The 7,550-nt window shown below is 48.1% G+C and overlaps 1 long non-coding RNA gene across 4 annotated transcripts in view; it reads right to left on the bottom strand.

The window, feature by feature from the left end:
* Positions 1-2,367: 2,367 nt before the first annotated feature.
* The window catches only part of LOC128347373 (uncharacterized), a 51,363-nt gene continuing 46,180 nt past the window's right edge, over positions 2,368-7,550 (bottom strand). For all 4 annotated transcript variants that reach the window (XR_008317536.1, XR_008317535.1, XR_008317537.1 and 1 more), the window contains one exon: positions 2,368-3,283. This is a non-coding gene — a long non-coding RNA (uncharacterized LOC128347373). The remainder of the gene's footprint in view (positions 3,284-7,550) is intronic.

Genomic DNA, 7,550 nt, shown 5'->3' with positions numbered 1-7,550 from the left:
CACATCACAGGCAACCATGCCTCTGTCATACCCCGAAACGTCCCCAGAATGGTCACCCATCCTTAGACTAAGGTGGGAATTGGAGCTATGTATGCAAATTAGTATATTTGCATAAACTGAGATGCAGGTGGGTTTCTGATACCCATTGTGTGACATCCTGAATATGCAGCCTGGGATTTGAATACCATTTGGGTGAGGGGGCTGGAGGAGAAGTCTCCTTTGTAGAGTCTAGGGCAGCAGTGGCCAACTTGAAGCTCTCCAGCTGTTGCTGGACCCCACCTTCCATCATCCCCAGCCACAGCTGTGATGATGGGAGTTGTAGTCCAACAACAGCCAGAGAGCCTCAGGCTGGTGGTCCCTGGTCTACGTGGATCCTTTACCATTTCCCAATGCCTTGATTTTTGGCTCTGAAGGCCAAGAAGATGGGTCAGGACCAGGCTGTGATGGGGTGTCTATTGTGCTCTGAGCACTCATTCCTCAACAGATCGCATTTGTATATTACATGACTAGGCTGGCTGGACAGCAAAGCTGCCAGGCAGCTGGGGTCACCAAGAGAAACTCCGGGTTGATGTTTTTATTCAAATTGACCAGAAGCTGCCCCTGCCCACCCCCCAATAATGGGTGCTGCTGCATAATTGTTTATTCTGTTGTAATTTTTTTATTCTGTTGTAAACCGCCCAGAGACGTAAGTTTTGGGTGGTATAAAAATGTTTTAATACATAAAATAAAAATAAATAACCACCAAGTGTGAAGTTGCAAGCCCTGCATTCTACCCTGTCCGGCCCCATGGTTCCTTCACCCCACTCTTATGTGTCTCCCACTCTATCATACTGATAAGTTCTGGCTCCACCATCTTGCACCTACAGGCAGGGGTGTGGATCGAGGGGCCTCTTCGACATGACTCAGAGCGGGTGGGACGACCACGGGCACCACTCCTTTCTCTTAATCCCTTAATTGCTTATGAAGCCTGGACTTGCTGGCAAAGTGCAGGGGCTGCGGGAGTGTGCCCTGCCTGGGGAGATGCAAAGGGAGGCTGGCTTCAGGTGTTCACATGGAGAGGGTGTGGAATGCCTTGCCTCAATGAGCTCATGACGTCACAGGTGGGGTGGGGGTTGTGGCAGCAGCACACTGCACAACCAGACTGTCCCTCATCCTTCGGAGAGCAGCTGGGAGAAAGGCCTTCCCCCACACCTGAGGAATGGCTGCCCATTAGAGTTGTCACCTGACCAGGGGGGAAAAATGGTTTGGCCAATTCCTGGGCCTTTAACAGCACCTTGATTGCAGAAATGTTTCAGGTAATGCTTTTCATGGCAAGTTAATGGCATAGTTACAGGTGAAACTCGGAAAATTAGAATATTGTGCAAAAGTCCATTAATTTCAGTAATGCAAATTAAAAGGTGAAACTGATATGAGACAGACGCATTACATGCAAAGCGAGATAAGTCAAGCCTTAATTTGTTATAATTGTGATGATCATGGCGTACAGCTCATGAAAACCCCAAATCCACAATCCCAGAAAATTAGAATATTACACAGAACCAATAAGACAAGGATTGAAGAATAGAACAATATTGGACCTCTGAAAAGTATAAGCATGCATATGTATTCAGTACTTGGTTTGGGCCCCTTTTGCAGCAATTACTGCCTCAATGCGGCGTGGCATGGATGCTATCAGCCTGTGGCACTGATGAGGTGTTATGGAAGACCAGGATGCTTCATTAGCGGCCTTCAGCAATTCTGCATTGTTTGGTCTCATGTCTCTCATCCTTCTCTTGGCAATGCCCCATAGATTCTCTATGGAGTCAGGTCAGGCGAGTTTGCTGGCCAGTCAAGCACAGTACACTGTATACTTTTCGGAGGTCCGATATTGTTTTATTCTTCAATCCTTGTCTTCTTGGTTCCATGTAATATTCTAATTTTCTGAGATTGTGGATTTGGGGTTCTCATGAGCTGTACGCCATGATCATCACAATTATAACAAATTAAGGCTTGACTTATCTCGCTTTGCATGTAATGCGTCTGTCTCATATCAGTTTCACCTTTTAATTTGCATTACTGAAATTAATGGACTTTTGCACGATATTCTAATTTTCCAAGTTTCACCTGTATAGGTGCTGACTTAAAAGCTGGGAGACCTGTGGCCACTGAGAGTTGTCTGCATTTCTTCAAAGGCCATTGTGGCTGGGGGTGATGGCAGTTGTAGTCCAACCACCTCTGGGGACCCAGGTTTAAGAGCACCTGTACTAACTCCTACTCCCACACCTCAGGACCCAGAATGGGCCTGGCCAGATCCCCATTTTTTACCCATCTAAGCCGGTTTCCTCCCTTTCATGCCACAGGTGGAAATCAAAGCCAGGAGCATTCAAGTCTGGGATGAGTTTTATTCATATCGGGTACAGCCCGAAGGGCAGCGCAGAGAGATGGTGCCCACAAGTGTCTGAAAAGGGCCGCCAACAAGCAGTGAAATGGGTCTGGGGGGGGGACTGGGGGGGTTCCACTGAGCCTTCCTCATGCCCTCCTGAGGCAGGTCTTTTGTCGTGGAGGGACTCTGGCAGTCACAGTGTCTTCCGCTGCTGCACACGTGTAGCTGGGCATTGTGCTCCACCATGGTAGGGGGAATGAAATCCACTTGAGTCCAGCGTCTGCGTCCTCAGGGGCACTTGTCAGCGGTTGAGCCTTCATGAAGCTTGGGCAGGACTCCTGTTCCTGCTGAACTGAGCCAGTTTATCCAAAGCAACTGAGTTTCAGCTCAGTAGGCACGGGAGGCTGGGCCCGGAAGCAGCGTCGCACAGCCCTACGGAGCGAGCTCGGGGCAGTAGCTTCCCTCTCTGCCCCACGACACACCAGACCTCCGTGCTCCCTTTCCAGTCCCGGGGACCACTTCTTGGCTTCCTCTTCTGCTCCGTGCGGCGTATCTGATGGCAAGAGCTGTGCAGGGAGAATGGACTCCAAGAGGCGGAACTTAGCCACTGTGAACATGGCTAAACTGAAGGCTGTTCACAGGTGAGCTAAGCCCTACCCCTTGCAATCTGGAGATGGCAAAGACCATGGCCCACACACCCCAGACATACTCCCGTTGTGTTCATAACCAGTTACTCCTTGCCATCCTCGGCTGGTCTCCTGAGATTCATAGAGCCTTCATCCAGGTGCAGCAGCTTGCTGACTGTTGGAAATCCCTGGCAATGTGATTCTGAGCATCAGGATAAAATCACATCACCAGGAACCCCAGCTGGCAGCAGCAGGAGGGAGTCAACTAATCCAGGGGCCCCTCTATGATGGCCAGCTAGAAAGAGAAAGGAGAACAACATGAGCATGGGAGGTTGGGGCGGGGGGGGCAATGCCGTTTGAGTTAACAGCATCAGCAACTTGTTGTGAGGTGAGAGTTTGCTCCCTGTTTACCCATCCCCATGTCCTGCATCTGGCCTCTGTAGGAGGAGAGGAATGGATGCAGCCAGATGCACCAGTACAAAGGCTTCCAGCCGTGCAAAATGGAGAACCTGCTTCTCTCTTGGGCATGTTCACGAGGGCCCAGCCAAACTGATTAATGTTTCAAAGCCACCTTAAGTGGGGCAGCGGAGAAATGCTTGACAAACAAGCAGAAGGTTGCCAGTTTGTATTCCTGCTGGTATTATATCAGCAGCAGCGATATAGGGAGATACTCCCATACTGCGTGGGAGGAGGCCATGGTAAACCCCTCCTGTATTCTACCAAAGACAACCACAGGGCCCTGTGGGCGCCAGGCACTGAAACTGACTCGATGGCACACTTTCTTTTAGAGCCATTTCACACATTAGGCAGAGGCAAACCCAGCTTTTCTACCTGGGCTTACAAGCACCTGCTTGTTGTAGTCAACTTTGCCATGTGTAGATATTCATTAAAACACACTTTCAGGTGTACCCTTGAAAAATGCAGCTGTCAGCTCAGCAAGCAGTCCTAAGAACCTGTGTTCCTGGATGGTCACCTGAAATATACCCCAAATGTACACCACCACCTCCCTTCTCTGGAACGGAAGTTATACTAACCTGAGGAGAAAGTGTGTGTATGCATGTGGATAAACATTATCTGATATGGCTTAAGGCCTGTCATATGTTAACAACAAAATAATGCAAATGGGCCTATCTCCCTCTGAAATTCTACTCATGGGAAATGAGAAGGCGAAGGTTACACTTATACAACGCCTTCATGATATTGAGCACCAGAATCTTGTTTCTAGGGGAAATAGGACCTGCTCTCCCCTATTTTTTGGTATCATGCCCCCCCGGGGAACAGAGGTGCTAAATATTTAGCTTCCCTACACTTTCCAAAGTTTAGGATAGCTTTTACTAGGGCCCGCATGAATGTGTTGCCTTCAGCCCTTTTGGAAAAAAGATTTAACAAGGGATCATCAGATTTTGGCCTATGCCCTTGTGGTGCAGGCCTCCCTGAAACAGTTTTGCATGTGCTGCTATACTGCTCCCTGTACTCTGATACCAGGAAAGAACTCATATTCCCTCTATTAGAGCATTTTCCAGGAAGGGCTGACCCCTTTTATTTGAATTTTTGTCTTGAGGATCGAGATAATGAGATTACTAAGGTGGTGGCGAAATTCTTCTATGTTGCTATTAGATTAAGATCCTGTTTAAGAGCCAAATTTTAGGAGCTATTGTTTATTATTATGTACCATATTATTGTTGGTATATTTGCTTTTAATCTTCTTTTAATTTTTGTATGTTTTCTGTATGGCCTACGGCTGTAATAAAATTCAATTGGACATGGCTTAAGGCGGCTGAGAAAGATTGCACTTTGATTTGTTAAGATTCTGAGCCCTTTGGGAACAGGGGACCATCTTATTTATTTTTCTATGTAAACCGTTTTGAAAACTTTGGTTGAAGAGTGGTATATAGAGATTCATAGTAGTAGTGTTGGTGAGGGCTGGGCGCTTTCCAGATTAGCTGCTTGACAGCAGCAAAATGCTCCTGTTCAAGCAAATCGCGTTCGAAATGTAAACAGCAGGGGGAGCAGTCTCGCGGAAACTAACAACCTGAAAAAAACAGCAACCTTTTTACACTGGATACACGACATCATAGCACTATATCGCAGCAATTAAATTTGAAACAAGGCATCGGAAATGTGAACGGCACCCTGCTGTCCGAGTAGGGACTGTGGTGTCATAACACAGGAAGTGTGGAAGCACACTTCAGAGAGCCGCCATGACCCCGTTGCAGGGTGTAATCTGGAATGTGCCCAGGAGAAGCTGTTTGGGCTTGTGTGGAGACTGAGAGCTGAGTGGGCAGAACAGGTGCAGGAGTAATTGTGGAGACAGCAAGGCTGGGTTCCCGGTATCCGAGAGCCAGTGGAGGCCCCGCACATGGGCCTGAGGGAAGAATTTGGTTCATGCTGGTTCAAGTGCTAGCAGGAAGAGACTTGGGTCAAGTGCTAGCAGGAAAGCTTCCTGCTTCCCAAGAGAGATTGACGCCATCTCCGGGGAGCTCTGGGAGATGTTTGTCAGCCCATTCCCATGACAGTGTTAACTCTACCTTTGCCAGGACAAACTTTCATCCAAACTGTTCCCTTGTCAGTAACGCTGGAGTCATCCCAGAACATTAGGGTTGACTCACACGTGCACATTCACCATTTGTCGACTGTTAATTGCATGTGTGGATAGAGCTTTTGTATTCCCTGATGTCAGCTCAAAGAACACAAGATTTTTCTCAACAGAGACAGTTCATGCATTCAGCAGAGAGGAGGCTTGTTCACATAGGAACACAGGAACATAGGAAACTGCCATATACTGCGTCAGACCATTGGTCTATCTAGCTCAGTATTGTCTTCACAGACTGGCAGCGGCTTCTCCAAGGTTGCAGGCAGGAATCTCTCTCAGCCCTATCTTGGAGAAGCCAGGGAGGAAACTTGGAACCTTCTGCTCTTCCCAGAGCAGCTCCATCCCCTGAGGGGAATATCTTGCAATGCTCACACATCTAGTCTCCCATTCAGATGCAACCAGGGCAGACCCTGCTTAGCTATGGGGACAAGTCATGCTTGCTACCACAAGACCAGCTCTTCAGCTCATCCATACACGTGTATGAATCTAGGTTTAATGTGCGTGACCAAGACTGTGTGAATTCATGCCAAGGTGGGAATCTCGGGCCATAAACCACCTTGGCATGGGTTCACACGATCACACTAATGTTGGTCATTCACATTCAACTTAGATTCAAACGGCTGTGTGAATAAGCCTGGTATCTGAGTGTTGCGTAAGCAAGTAGTATGAGATCAAGTGGTATATACGCATGTGTGTACCAGTCAGAGAAGAGTTGGAACCACCCTTGCTAGCTATCCTGTGGAGGAGATACAGTTGCCTTATGGTGGGAACTCGCATCATCCAAGGACCCCCTTCCTCCTGCTGAGATGCAGCCACTTCTGGGGTGAGAGCTACTCCACATGACAGCGACTTCTTGCCTAGCAATGGAAAGCAAGCCTGGAGGGGGGAACCGCAGGCATCCATTGTATATCAACTTTATGTTGCAATGCAGGGGGCTTCCATCTTCCCCAGGGTAAGAACTGGGCAGTGCCAACAGAGGAATTAAAATCCCCAGCCTTTGCCAGCTTCTCTGTCTTGTGGCAAATGGAATGGAGGAGAGAGGTGCTTAGTCAGGACTCCTTAAGACTGATTCCAGGCAGCCTGCTGTCCAATAGCCCAATCCTATGCATGTTTACTAGGAAGTGTAAGATGGCTAAGAAGCAGAGCCATCGACCAGGAAACCCCTTCAACAAGACCTCACCCCTGTCAGGAACCCCAGGTGGTGTTAGGCAAGCCACTGTCTCGGCCCCATTTGCAAGATGGGGATGATAAGACTAGATATGTCTAGAGTTGTATCATCAGGCACATTTTTCTTCTGGATTAGAACTGGAAAGATGCTTCAGTCTTGCACTCAAAAAGATACACAACCACTTTCTGAATGGACTCCCAGGAGAGTAGGCCTTTCTGCAATCCCCCTTCCAACTGCAGGACAGCCCAGTTAATAGTGGCTCCCTGCCTTACTCTTCGCCTAGATAAGTCAGGGATGGGGCAGTGCTTCTGGGATCCCCCCTGAACCCATCAGGTGCATCATGAGCTGCAACAGGGCATCCTGGGGTGTCCTTCCTCTAATCCTTGGGTCTGGATTATGTTGCTGCCAATATATTGGCAGAGGAGGGGGAACCAACGCTGCATGGGACCTCCCTGTCTCAAGGGGCACCAAGTGATGGATGAATCAGACATGGAAGCTTAGGGCACATTTTGAGGCACTCTAGTATGCCCTGGCACAATTTGGAGACCATTATTGTAAGGATCCCTGAAGTAATATATATATACAAAGCCTCTAATGTCCTTAGACTCTGTGTTTGCAAAGTATTATTCATTTTATGGAGTTATTTATATAGCATCATCCACAAGCATGCTGCTTTACAACAGATGAAAGGAGGGATCTATGCCCCAAGGAGTTCACAAGCTTAAAAAAAAAGACGCAGAAGAAGGCAAGGGGAGTAAATCCAGGGGAAATGGGAAGAATATGTGGTTATTTCATATGCAC

The sequence above is a fragment of the Hemicordylus capensis genome, chromosome 2 (genome assembly GCF_027244095.1).
Source record: "Hemicordylus capensis ecotype Gifberg chromosome 2, rHemCap1.1.pri, whole genome shotgun sequence".
Classification (NCBI taxonomy): Eukaryota; Metazoa; Chordata; class Lepidosauria; order Squamata; family Cordylidae; genus Hemicordylus; species Hemicordylus capensis.
This window is presented reverse-complemented; position numbering and strand designations above follow the sequence as displayed.